Genomic DNA, 12,411 nt, shown 5'->3' with positions numbered 1-12,411 from the left:
GATGGCTTTTATCGTTGCACACAAGTGATAAAAAGATCATTTTAATCATGTGTCCTGTCCTGCTTGTGGCAATGCAAACTAGAATAACTCATGACCTGCTGGTCAGTATGTGTCAGATTCAAGCACATTATTCAGTGAGTTCTTAAATGTGGTGACTGTACATAAGATTTCGGCAATTGATATACTCCAAATGCAACGCCCAAACGTGAACGGGGACGTAGAAGAAACTCAACACTAAGCCGTACACGACTGAACTGAAAACATTTGAAGTTTTCTGTATTACAATACTTCTTAACTGAATGTATTTAGTTCATCTCGAATAGCCAAGGATAAAAAAAGCACACAAATAAGCCTACAAAACAACTGAAAAAGATTATGACTCCACTGACCCGAACCATGTATCCCATATGCAAACAGGTAACTGATTTCCCCCTGCATGCTTAAGCATCTCATCGACACAAAAATAACAAACCATCCAACAGAGCTCACCACTATCCATCCATGAACGGAAGTAACCAATTTCCATTTGACCTTCACATTATCTATCTACCCACATTTCAGAAAGTACAGAACAAGAGACCCGCTTTTGTATCCTAGCCTATTTTTACTAAGGAAGTATGTTTAAAATGAAACTAGAGGAACTTTCCAGCCAATAATTATGCTTGTTCGGTGTAGTTGTAAATTCATAGTCACATAACTTTAAAGTTGAGAAAATTGGTTCTTCTCCCCAATACACTCCACATGTCGATGGCAGTTCGTTCTTCGAATAAAGGGAAAGGTGTGAGTAGAATGGGTAACTCTCCCTTACAAGATAAAATATAGACGGTGTAAGAGCATCTATAGCCGGACTCCTCGAACGCCCTCTATATGTCCGGTCGGATGGCCTGGTCAGTGACCGTTCAAGAAATCGCCACCCATCATATATAGCCCATGTATGAGGTGGATATGGGAGGACCAGACGCGTCCGCCACGACAGCCCACCCCGACCCCACATATATTCGCCCCTATCCGCATCCCTAACGTAACCCTATCCACTCCACCACCAAGCTCCTGTCTGGCAATCTCCGGCTTTTTTGGCATGGCAGACAGTGGATCCGACTCCGAGATCTCCCGATTCGTCGACTGGGACCTCGTCCTATGTGGGGTACAAGGAGGAGATGGTCGTTCGCATGGCTCTCCGCCGCACCCCGGAGGAGTGCACCTGACCATGATCCGACTCGATCCGGCGGGAATCCATTGCGTCCGCACAAATGATGTTTGGATCCGCCGGGGCAGCGGGGCTGGTGTGTGGAGGCGTGTGACCACGGCCTCGCCAAACGTGACGACCACCGGCTGGCGGCACACTTCAGGGTGGGGTGTAACCCCTTTGGTGGCGCCTCATCCCCGCGGTGTTGGGCTTCGAGTCGGAGGTCAACCCCGGCATGGTTTACGACCCAACTGGACAGGAGGCACGGCGTGCCCGCCATGCGAGGAACAAGGCGCGGGAAGCCGTGGCAGCCCTCGAGATCGAGACCGCGGAGGCGGAGTCACACACCAACTTGGACAACGATGAGGAAGCCCTTTTTTTAGAACGGAGATGCTAGAAGCGTCTGGCTTTAACTTAATAAAGCCCACAAATTTAGGCAGCGTTTACAGACGAGGACTAGGACAAACTGCACGAGCGCGGAGGCTCAGGTTACGCTGGCACGAAAGCACAACAAGGTCACGAGTGCGGAGGCTCAGGTTACGCTGGCGCGAAAGCACAGCAAGGTCACGGACCGGCCAGCGGCCAAAAGAGATCAAAGCGAGTCTATTACAGGCCAAAGGCCAAGAGCATAGAGCACGCAGGCTCGCTCGCTAGACAAAAGAAACCACTTCACATCGTAGAAGCGGCGGACGGCTCCCTAGCCATAACGTAAACTTGGCGAAGACGATCTTGAGCTTGCTTCATCTTCTCAGCATCCTTGTGCTTCGCCAACGGACTCCACTGCTGCATAAGAATGTTGCATTTGTAAAGAATATTATCAGGGTGTGATGGGAAGATTCCCTCGATGGCAAGTTTGTTCCTTGTAAGCCACATTGCCCAGGCTAGGGCACCGAGGCAGCTCCAAAGCACGCGTTTACTGCCACCCGTCGTCGACGCAACTATGGCCGCTAGGTCAGCGGCCGATTGCGGGTCCCAATTGGTGTTGGTGGCCGCTCAGACTGCGCTCCAGGCAAAACGCCTTGCATCCTTGAGAAATGCCAACGGAGGACGGCGCACTCCCTCGCAAATGAGCAAGGCACGTGGGCTGGCCCTGCCTGGCCTGACTATTAAACGTGCCACGGCGGGCCGAGCCGAGCCGGCCCGTTTGCGGACGGGTTCAGGCATGTCCACAGACGTTTTTTGTTGGGGGGGGGGGGGGGGTAGATTTGCTTGGTCCGGTTGTAGATGCTCTAAGTGTGCGTATTCCTCTTTTTAAACTCCCTTTGTCTTCTAGATTTGTTATGTTCTTAAAATATTCATATATTTCGCTAGTTTTGTTGTTATCTTCGGTGTAAGAATGGTGGCAAGTAACTACTTAAAACATGAAAAGGTATGGATTATCCTACAAAAGTCCAAAGTCCAAATTAAGCAAATACAAACCCAAATAAACAACCAAGTAAATAAGAAATACAAGCAAAGAAGGGCAGATAACCAATCAAAGTCGAAGGATAACTTCATATCTAGGACAAAAATGTTTGGTTCCATTTACTCAAGGGAATTTTAATGTCCATCAATTATTTATTTATTTTTTGCGGGGTAATGTCCATCATTACAAATGGGGCCGACTTGTCTGTACAGAGTGATGACAGAGTGATGGTTTTTATTCATAAAAACTAATTTGCATCATAAGCCAGGGAAGAACCTCATTACTCATAAGATGCCTTGAGGCACTCCCAAAGGCTTTATATTTATAACTGTATCCAGGTGCATGGATATATGGACATTTGGATGGCTTTTATTGTTACATAGAAACGAAAAAAACATTGTAATCCCGTGTGCTGCTTGTGGCAATGTAAACTAGAAAAACTCATGAGCTGTTGTTGGTATGTGCCAATTCCGAACACATTATACAGTGTCTTCTTAAATTGTCTAAAGGTGAATGCATATGGGATTTCAGTACATGATGGGCTGCAAACTTAACATCTGAACCAAGAAGCAGAAAAAATCTGACACTTGACTAAAACCGTACTTAACTGAAGTGAAAACTGTTGGAGATCTCGGCATTACAATACTTCTTAACTGAACCTATGCATATGTAGACTCAAATATGCATATGCAACAACAGAACAAAATCACTCGGCTGGCCTAAATCTGACAAAGATTCCACTAAATAGAGCAAATTATGCACTTGGAGTTCACTACTACTCGTTCATATGAACTGAAGAATCAAAATCAACGGAGCTTCATCATATTGTAAAATTTATTCATCGACTAATGAGGAAGTGACTTGCAGCAAGTAGAAAACAACGGACTAAAACTTTGGGATCCCACTTCTGTTAAAAATTAATAATCAGAAGTACCATTGATGCGGAGTCAAATTGCAACCGGCAGGAATCAGCCGCGACGGAACCACCGGCAGCCCAGCATGCACCGGACGTGGCGATAGCAGAGCAGTTCCCGCTTTCCATTGAGGCGGTGGCAGCAACAGACGAGCAGTTCCTTGACTTTCCAGCTTGATGATGGCTGGATTTGTAGCGGATGGGAGCAAGAATGGGGATTTCGGATGAGAGAAGATTTTTTTTGTCAGTTATCTTGGGCATAAGACTGGCGCTTGCAAAAAGGTCTCATATTGTGGGACGGAGGGTTTACCTTACAAAAATCCAAAGTCCAAATTGAACCAATGCACAACCAAATTAATCAGCCAAGTAAAGAAGGAATACAAGCAAGGAAGGACGGATAACTAACTAAAACTAAAGAATAACTTGATATCTAGGACAAAAATGGGTGGTTCCGTTTGCCCAAGGGCATGTTAATGTCTGTCACAGATATGAATGGGACTGGCATGTATGAAGTATGATATATGGTTTCTACTCACCAAAGACTAACTTACGATTTCACAAGGCCAAGGGCCAGATATCCAATGGCTTTGTATCTATAACTGTGTCGGTGCAGGGACGTGACCCTTTGGATGGATTTTATCATTGCACATAAGGGATCAAAAATACATTTTAATTTGGCGTCCTACTTGTGTTAGTGTAAGCCGGAATAAGTCACGAGCTGTTGATCAGTTTGTGTGAGATTCAAGCACATTACTTGGTGAGTTTATTAAGTGGTCGGGTGATAGTTGTACATAAGATGATGGAGTGACATCTGAACTGAGGCGCAGAAGAAACTCAACACCGGAACCGTATATGACTGAGCTGAAGCCACTCGAAGATTTCTGTGTTACAATTATTCCTAACCGAATGCATTTAGTTTATCTCGAACAGACATGCATGCATAAAAAAGAATGCTTCATCTATACGCTCAAATATGCATCTAAAACACAGCTGAACAAGATAATCACTCCCCTGACCTGAACCACGTATCTTAAATGTAATCAAGCAACTGATTTCCACTAGTATAATTAATCAGTGCATCGACACGAAAATAACAAATCATGCGACACAGTTCACCACTATCCATCCATGGACGGAATTAACCAATTTCCATTTGACTCTTCACATCGCAAAATCCACCCACCCGCATTTCAGAAATTAAAGAACGGCAGACCGAGCTCAGAGAGTCAGAGGTACGTACCATTTATGTGGACCCAGATTGGAACGGGAGGGGCCGGCCGCGACGGCCGAGCAGTTCCTCCCGTCGTCCTCCCCTCTTCTCCCGGTGAGGTAATCCACTGAGGGCGGCGGCTGCGGCAGTCGAGCAGCTCCGCCTGTCATCATCCCGCCGAGCACGGCGACCGGATTTCGAGAGGAAGAATGAAGGGGATCCGGGGGCAGGACGACAGCAAGATTTCAGTTCCAAGGTGGTTGGGAGTGTCGACGTGGCCACAAAACAATTGAGTTGGCATCTCCAACGCTGGCGTGTAAACCGGACACGCATCCGTCCGTGGCCAGGGGATCAGTCTGTAGATACGATTCGAGAGCCCGATCATCGAACAAACGAGTTTAAACAAACCGGATGGTTTTCATAAAAATCGGACAAAAACATTTAGAGCACATTTATATTCCAGGTATATTTTAACTGAACTATACCGAACTAGGGTAAAACTAGTCTATGGCCGGATGCGACAGATCTCCACTCCAAGACATGTCTTCCATATGTCTGGCGCCCGATTATCGGATTGTCAGAAACCCTGGAGGGATATGCTTTAGCGAGAGAGAAAGAATAGCCTCCCTCTGCTTCTATGAAGCACGGACCAGGGTTGGTTTTTGGGCGGGGGAAAACAGTCGCGCGGTCTATGCCCTGCTCACCAGGCAACACACCGGTTCTGTAACCCAGCAAAGCGGTGGCAGTGGCCTTGGTGGGACCTAAGTGGCGGCGGCCTACCATGATCTACTTTTTCTTGCAGTTTGCAATGGGCGCAGACCGGCCTCCGCCGACATGGCTTCTTTCCGCACATGATTGACGCGTTCCCGCCATTGCTCGCGGCGGATTTGCCGGGAGACCACGTTGTCTAGCCTGGAAGAGCGACGACGGGGTGGCAACGGCGATGGTGGTGGCGCTGGATCCGGAGGGTTTGCCGGCAAGCCAACCTGTATTAGCCTACCTCGTCGGGCAACCCAGGCAACTGCAAAGCCGGAGAACTCCTTCTTCTATTCGTCGGAGGCCATGGCCGGTGTTGTACAAGGAGGACATGGAGAGAGCGGAGGTGAGGTGTGGTTCTCGCCCGGCGCCTGGACACATTCATATAGTGGGCAGATGCGAGGAGCCAGTCGGAGAGGTGTTCAATGCCGGTCAGCATTGGAACAGACATGTGGCGCTCAGGGAATCGGTGTAGGTTCCTTGATACACGCATCGGTTTTATGGAGGTAGGCGGGCAGACGGATGTCGTTTCAATGTGGAGAGAAGATGTGTGCAACAAGCGACCAGCGGGCGGCGCTCTCGGCCGGTGAGCCGCTTGAATGCTGACTCCAGTGTGCGGTAGGGTCCGCTCTGGGTCGGTATGAATGCATGCAGCTGGCTTTAGGCGGGAAAGCGCGCGGGCACGAAAAAAGGGTTTTTATGGGCAAAATTTTCTAGCTTATTTGGCTTGTAATATTAAAAGAGAAGAGGCCCTCGCGCACTCCTCCTCCGCCGCCCGCCTCGCCACACCATGCCTCGTCACAACGCGACGCGCCGCGGGTTGCGGGATTGAGCCGAGCCGAGCTCACACCTACGCGCTTATTTTTGCCAGTCACTAACGGAGAGTTTTCTGACAGCTGGGCCACGATCTGAGACGTCGGATCGTGGGTTGTCATGGACTCGGACGTGGGTCGAGCCCACGTCTCTCCACGCGGCTGCGCCTATAAGTATGCGGTGTCTCCTAACCCTAGCCGTCACGAACAGATCACATCTGCTCACGCGCACGCCCACCGTCGTTCCTTCGTTGCTGCTGCCGCCGGTGACTCCATCCCGTCCGCCGCGTACACGGTCGACGGGAGAGCAGGTCTTTGAAACCCCACCCTTCTGGTTCCTGTACGGGGTGAGGGGCGAATAGGTTTTTGGGCAGCGATTACGCGACTGCTCGCTTCCGATCGTCTACTTTCTCTACGTCCGCATCATCACCATGTCCACCGACACCGACCGTGCCGCCGCCGAGAAAGCTGAAGCCGACAAGAAGGCCGCCGAGGACGCCGCTGCTGCCACCAAAGCCGCGGCCTCTGCGTGGCCTACTGGAGGGTATAACTCGTTTATCTCGCTCCTGATTATTTTCATATTAGCAGTACTAGCAGTATGTGTAGATTTGTCTACTGTTTGCTTAGTACGTGCATGTTTAGATCAGAGTCAGTACGTCATCAACTGAGTCAATGCCATGCTAGTGATTTACTCATGGATTAATTTAATCGAGAAATTGCCTATTTACTCAACAATCCAAAAACCTATTATGTGTAGGAATTTCTCGGCAAGTGGCTTTGCCGCTGCACTGAAACCGGATAAGTTTACCGGTACAAACTTCAAGCGTTGGCAGACTAAGACCGCGTTATGGCTCACGGCTATGAACGTGTTCTGGGTCACCGGTGTCTCCACGGGAATGATTGCTCCTGAACAGGAGAAGGCGTTCAAGGAGGCTACCGTTGTGTTTCTCGGAGCGGTTCTTAGCGTGATCGGAGATAAACTGGTCGACGCATATTTACATGTGCATGTCGCCAAGGACTTGTGGGAGGCGCTCGAATCTAAATTCGGGGCCGCCGATGCAGGGAGCGAGATGTATATTATAGAGCAGTTCCATGATTACAAGATGGTTGAAAACCGTCCTGTATTGGAGCAGGCTCATGAGATAATATGCATTGTTAAGGAACTTGAGCTTCTCAAGTGCGAGTTACCGGGCAAGTTTGTCGCGGGCTGCATAATCGCTAAGCTCCCTAATTCCTGGAGGAACTTTACCACCACTCTGAAACATCAGAGGCGTGAATTCTCTGTGGAGGATGTCATTGGCCATCTGAGTGTTGAGCAGAATTCGAGGGCAAAAGACTCGCACGGAAAAGGGGCCGAAGGGACTTCTGTTGCCAACATGGTGAACCAGAAGAACTTCAACTCCCACAAGTCCAAGGGAAAGAACGGTGTCCAACACAATACCGACTTTAAGAAGAAGGGTAAGAAGACCTTCAAGAAGAACAAGAAGGACGAGGGCTGCTTTACTTGTGGTTCGGTTGAACATTGGGCCAACAAGTGCCCAAACAAGTACAAGAAGTCAGGACAGGACTCCAAGTCTGTCAACATGATTGTGGGCAACAATGAGAATGATGCATCTGGGTACGGTAATTTATGTACTGTTTTTTCAGTGTTTCAACCCAACGATTGGTGGGTGGACACAGGTGCAGGTGTTCATGTGTGTGCTGACATTTCATTGTTCACTTCTTACCAGGTCACAGGTCACGGGTCCGTATTGATGGGGAATGGCGCGAGTGCTTCTGTTCATGGTGTTGGCACGGTCGATCTGAAGTTTACTTCGGGAAGGATCGTGCAGCTGACGAACGTGCAGCATGTCCCCGCCATCAAGAAGAACCTCGTTAGTGGCTCCCTTCTATGTAGAGAAGGGTTTAAGTTGGTTTTCGAGTCTAATAAATTAGTTGTTACAAAATATGGACTCTTTGTTGGAAAAGGTTATGAGAGCGGAGGGATGTTCCGCCTTTCCCTCGCAGATTTTTGTAATAAAGTCGTGAACCATATTCATTCGAATGTTAATGAATCTGAAGTTTGGCATTCACGTCTTTGTCACATTAGTTTTGGTGTTATGACGCGGCTAGCCAAGTTGGATTTAATCCCGAGTTTCACTTTAGCCAAAGGTTTTAAGTGTCCTTCATGTGTGCAAGCTAAGAAACCTCGGAAGCCTCATAAGGCCGCGGAGGAGAGACACCTGGCACCATTAGAACTCATACATTCTGATCTTTGCGAGATGAATGGTGTGTTGACTAAAGGTGGAAAGAGATACTTCATGACATTGATAGATGATTCCACTAGATATTGCTATGTGTATCTGGTAAGTACTAAAGATGAGGCTCTACACTACTTTAAAATCTATAAGGCAGAAGTTGAAAATCAACTTGAAAAGAAAATTAAACGAGTCCGGACAGATCGTGGTGGAGAGTACTTCTCGAGTGAGTTTGATTCCTTCTGTGCGGAACACGGCATTATTCATGAGAGGACGCCTCCCTATTCACCCCAGTCAAACGGGGTTGCCGAGCGGAAAAACCGTACTCTAACTGATTTGGTTAACGCCATGTTAGATACATCGGGTTTATCCAAGGCATGGTGGGGGGAGGCTATATTGACGGCATTTCATGTCCTGAATAAAGTTCCGATAAAGGATAATGAGATCACTCCCTATGAGAAATGGGCAAAGAGAAGGACGGCACTCTCGTACTTGCGCACTTGGGGCTGTTTGGCGAAAGTCAACGTGCCGATCCCCAAAAAGCGTAAGCTTGGACCCAAGACTGTGGACTGCGTTAATTTGGGCTACGCTAAGAACAGCGTTGGCTATAGATTTCTAGTAGTGAAATCTGAGGTACCTGACCAGAAGGTCGGTACAATTATGGAGTCTAAGGATGCTACATTCTTTGAGGATATTTTTCCTATGAGAGATATGCAAAGCACTTCTAGACAGGAATCTGAGGAGACTCCTGAACCTGCCATCCCTATGGAATATTATGAACAAACACATGATGAAAATCCTGAGGAGGATGACGAGGAAACCCTTGGTAGGGGCAAGAGACAAAGGACTGCAAAGACCTTTGGTGATGATTTCTTCGTGTACCTCGTGGATGATACTCCCACTTCTATTTCAGAAGCGTATGCCTCTCCAGAAGCTGACTACTGGAAGGATGCGGTCCGTAGCGGGATGGATTCCATCATGGCTAACGGGACATGGGAGATCACTGACCGTCCCTATGGTTGCAAACCACTGGGATGTAATTGGGTGTTCAAAAAGAAGCTTAGGCTCGATGGTACGATTGAAAAGTACAAGGCTAGGCTTGTGGCCAAGGGCTATGACCAGCAAGAAGAGGAAGATTTCTTTGATACTTATTCACCTGTGGCTAGACTGACCACCATTCGAGTATTACTCTCGTTGGCGGCCTCACATGGTCTTCTCGTCCATCAGATGGATGTTAAGACGGCTTTTCTAAATGGAGAGCTAAAGGAGGAAATCTACATGCAACAGCCTGATGGCTTTGTGATAGATGGTCAGGAAAGAAAGGTGTGTAGGTTGATAAAATCTTTATATGGCCTGAAACAAGCACCTAAGCAATGGCATGATAAGTTTAATACAACTCTGACATCTGTTGGTTTCGTTGTTAATGAGGCTGACAAATGTGTATACTATCGCCATGGTGGGGGCGAAGGAGTTATACTGTGCTTGTATGTTGATGACATACTGATATTCGGAACAAACCTCAAAGTCATTGAGGAGGTCAAATCGTTTCTATCTCAGAACTTTGAGATGAAAGACCTTGGTGTGGCTGATGTTATCTTGAACATCAAGCTACTGAGAGATAATGAGGGTGGGATCACACTTCTGCAATCCCATTACGTTGAGAAGGTGTTGAGTCGTTTTGGATATTCGGACTGCACACCATCTCAAACACCATATGATCCTAGCGTATTGATTCGAAAGTCCAAAGGCATGGCTAAAGATCAATTGAGATACTCTCAAATCATTGGTTCACTAATGTACCTAGCGAGCGCAACGAGGCCTGACATCGCGTTTGCTGTGAGCAAACTGAGCCGGTTTGTTTCCAAACCGGGTGATGTACATTGGCATGCTGTTGAGAGAGTTATGCACTATCTAAAAGGTACTATGAACTATGGACTTCACAATACCGGATACCCATCGGTACTTGAAGGGTATAGTGATGCGAATTGGATCTCTGATGCTGATGAGATGAAGGCCACAACTGGGTATATGTTTACTCTTGGAGGTGGCGCTGTTTCCTGAAAATCTTGCAAGCAAACGATCTTAACAAGATCGACAATGGAAGCAGAATTAACGGCATTAGACACATCTAGTGTTGAAGCGAGATGGCTTTGAGATCTTTTGATGGACTTGCCATTGGTTGATAAACCGGTTCCGGCTATCCTTATGAACTGTGACAATCAGACTGTCATCACCAAAGTGAAGAGTTCAAAGGACAACATGAAGTCCACCAAACACATAAGAATGAGATTAAAAGCTGTCAGAAAATTAAGAAACTCCGGAGTGATAGCGTTGGACTATGTCCATACGGCTAAGAATCTGGCAGATCCCTTTACAAAAGGGCTATGACGTGTTGTGATAGATAATGCATCGAGGGAGATGGGTATGAGACCCACATGAGTTGCCATGGTGGTAACCCAACCTATGTGATCGGAGATCCCGTGAACTAGGATCTGGGAAAACAAGCCAGTGGTGAACTGAGGAGAGTAACTATAGTAACCCACTCCGTTGGAGATGCAATACTCTCGATACTGTATGGTAGGATGACTACGGTCTTAATGTGTTCCAAAGCTTATAAAAGCAAGATGCTATCCTACAGAGCGATCTTTGGAGGAACACACCTATATGAGCCCGACTGCTGGTCACAGTCTATGAGATTGGGGTGATCTCTAGTAAGCTCATGAATAGGCCAGGAGTGTGACTTATATGCTCCACCCGAGGGGTCAGCCTTCGGCAGCCTAGTACTAGTAAGACATGTAGTGAAACTTCTTTACGCTAAACTGACAATTCAAGGCATAGTCCATTGTTCAGTTGTGAAGGAGTGTAGCCACTTGTTCTAGGTGAAGTTCAACCTTAACAGGTCTTCACTAAAACACTGGTATATCGAAACACCAATTGGAACAGAGGACACAATGGGCCCTCGAGATCTGGTGGGGGATTGCTGAAATCTGAGATGGGCTCTAGGCCCATATTGCAATTTCTGAAAAATCTCTAAGGGCCCATGTGGGTTATATGGCACTAGGTGTAGTGGGAAGTTTAGTCCCACCCCGGAAGTGGAAGGAGAGTTGGAGTGGTTTATAAGGGTTTCTCTTCTACATGCTATTGGAGCTTGAGAAGAGAAGAGGCCCTCGCGCACTCCTCCTCCGCCGCCCGCCTCGCCACGCCACGCCTCGTCACGACGCGACGCGACGCGGGTTGCGGGATTGAGCCGAACCGAGCTCACACCTGCGCGCTTATTTTTGCCAGTCACTAACGGAGAGTTTTCTGACAGCTGGGCCACGATCTGAGACGTCGGATCGTGGGCTGTCACGGACTCGGACGTGGGTCGAGCCCATGTCTCTCCACGCGGCTGCGCCTATAAGTATGCGGTGTCTCCTAACCCTAGCCATCACGAACAGATCACATCTGCTCACGCGCACGCCCACCATCGTTCCTTCGCTGCTGCTGCCGCCGGTGACTCCATCCCGTCCGCCGCGTACACGATCGACGGGAGAGCAGGTCTTCGAAACCCCACCCTTCTGGTTCTTGTACGGGGTGAGGGGCGAATAGGTTTTTGGGCAGCGATTACGCGACTGCTCGCTTCCGATCATCTACTTTCTCTACGTCCGCATCATCACCATGTCCACCGACACCGACCGTGCCGCCGCCGAGAAAGCTGAAGCCGACAAGAAAGCCGCCGAGGACGCCGCTGCTGCCACCAAAGCCGCGGCCTCTGCGTGGCCTACTGGAGGGTATAACTCGTTTATCCCGCTCCTGATTATTTTCATATTAGCAGTACTAGCAGTATGTGTAGATTTGTCTACTGTTTGCTTAGTACGTGCATGTTTAGATCAGAGTCAGTACGTCATCAACT

The sequence above is a fragment of the Triticum urartu genome, chromosome 6A (genome assembly GCF_056163025.1).
Source record: "Triticum urartu cultivar PI428250 chromosome 6A, HENAU_Tu73, whole genome shotgun sequence".
NCBI lineage: Eukaryota > Viridiplantae > Streptophyta > Magnoliopsida > Poales > Poaceae > Triticum > Triticum urartu.
Note: the sequence above shows the minus strand (reverse complement) of the source record.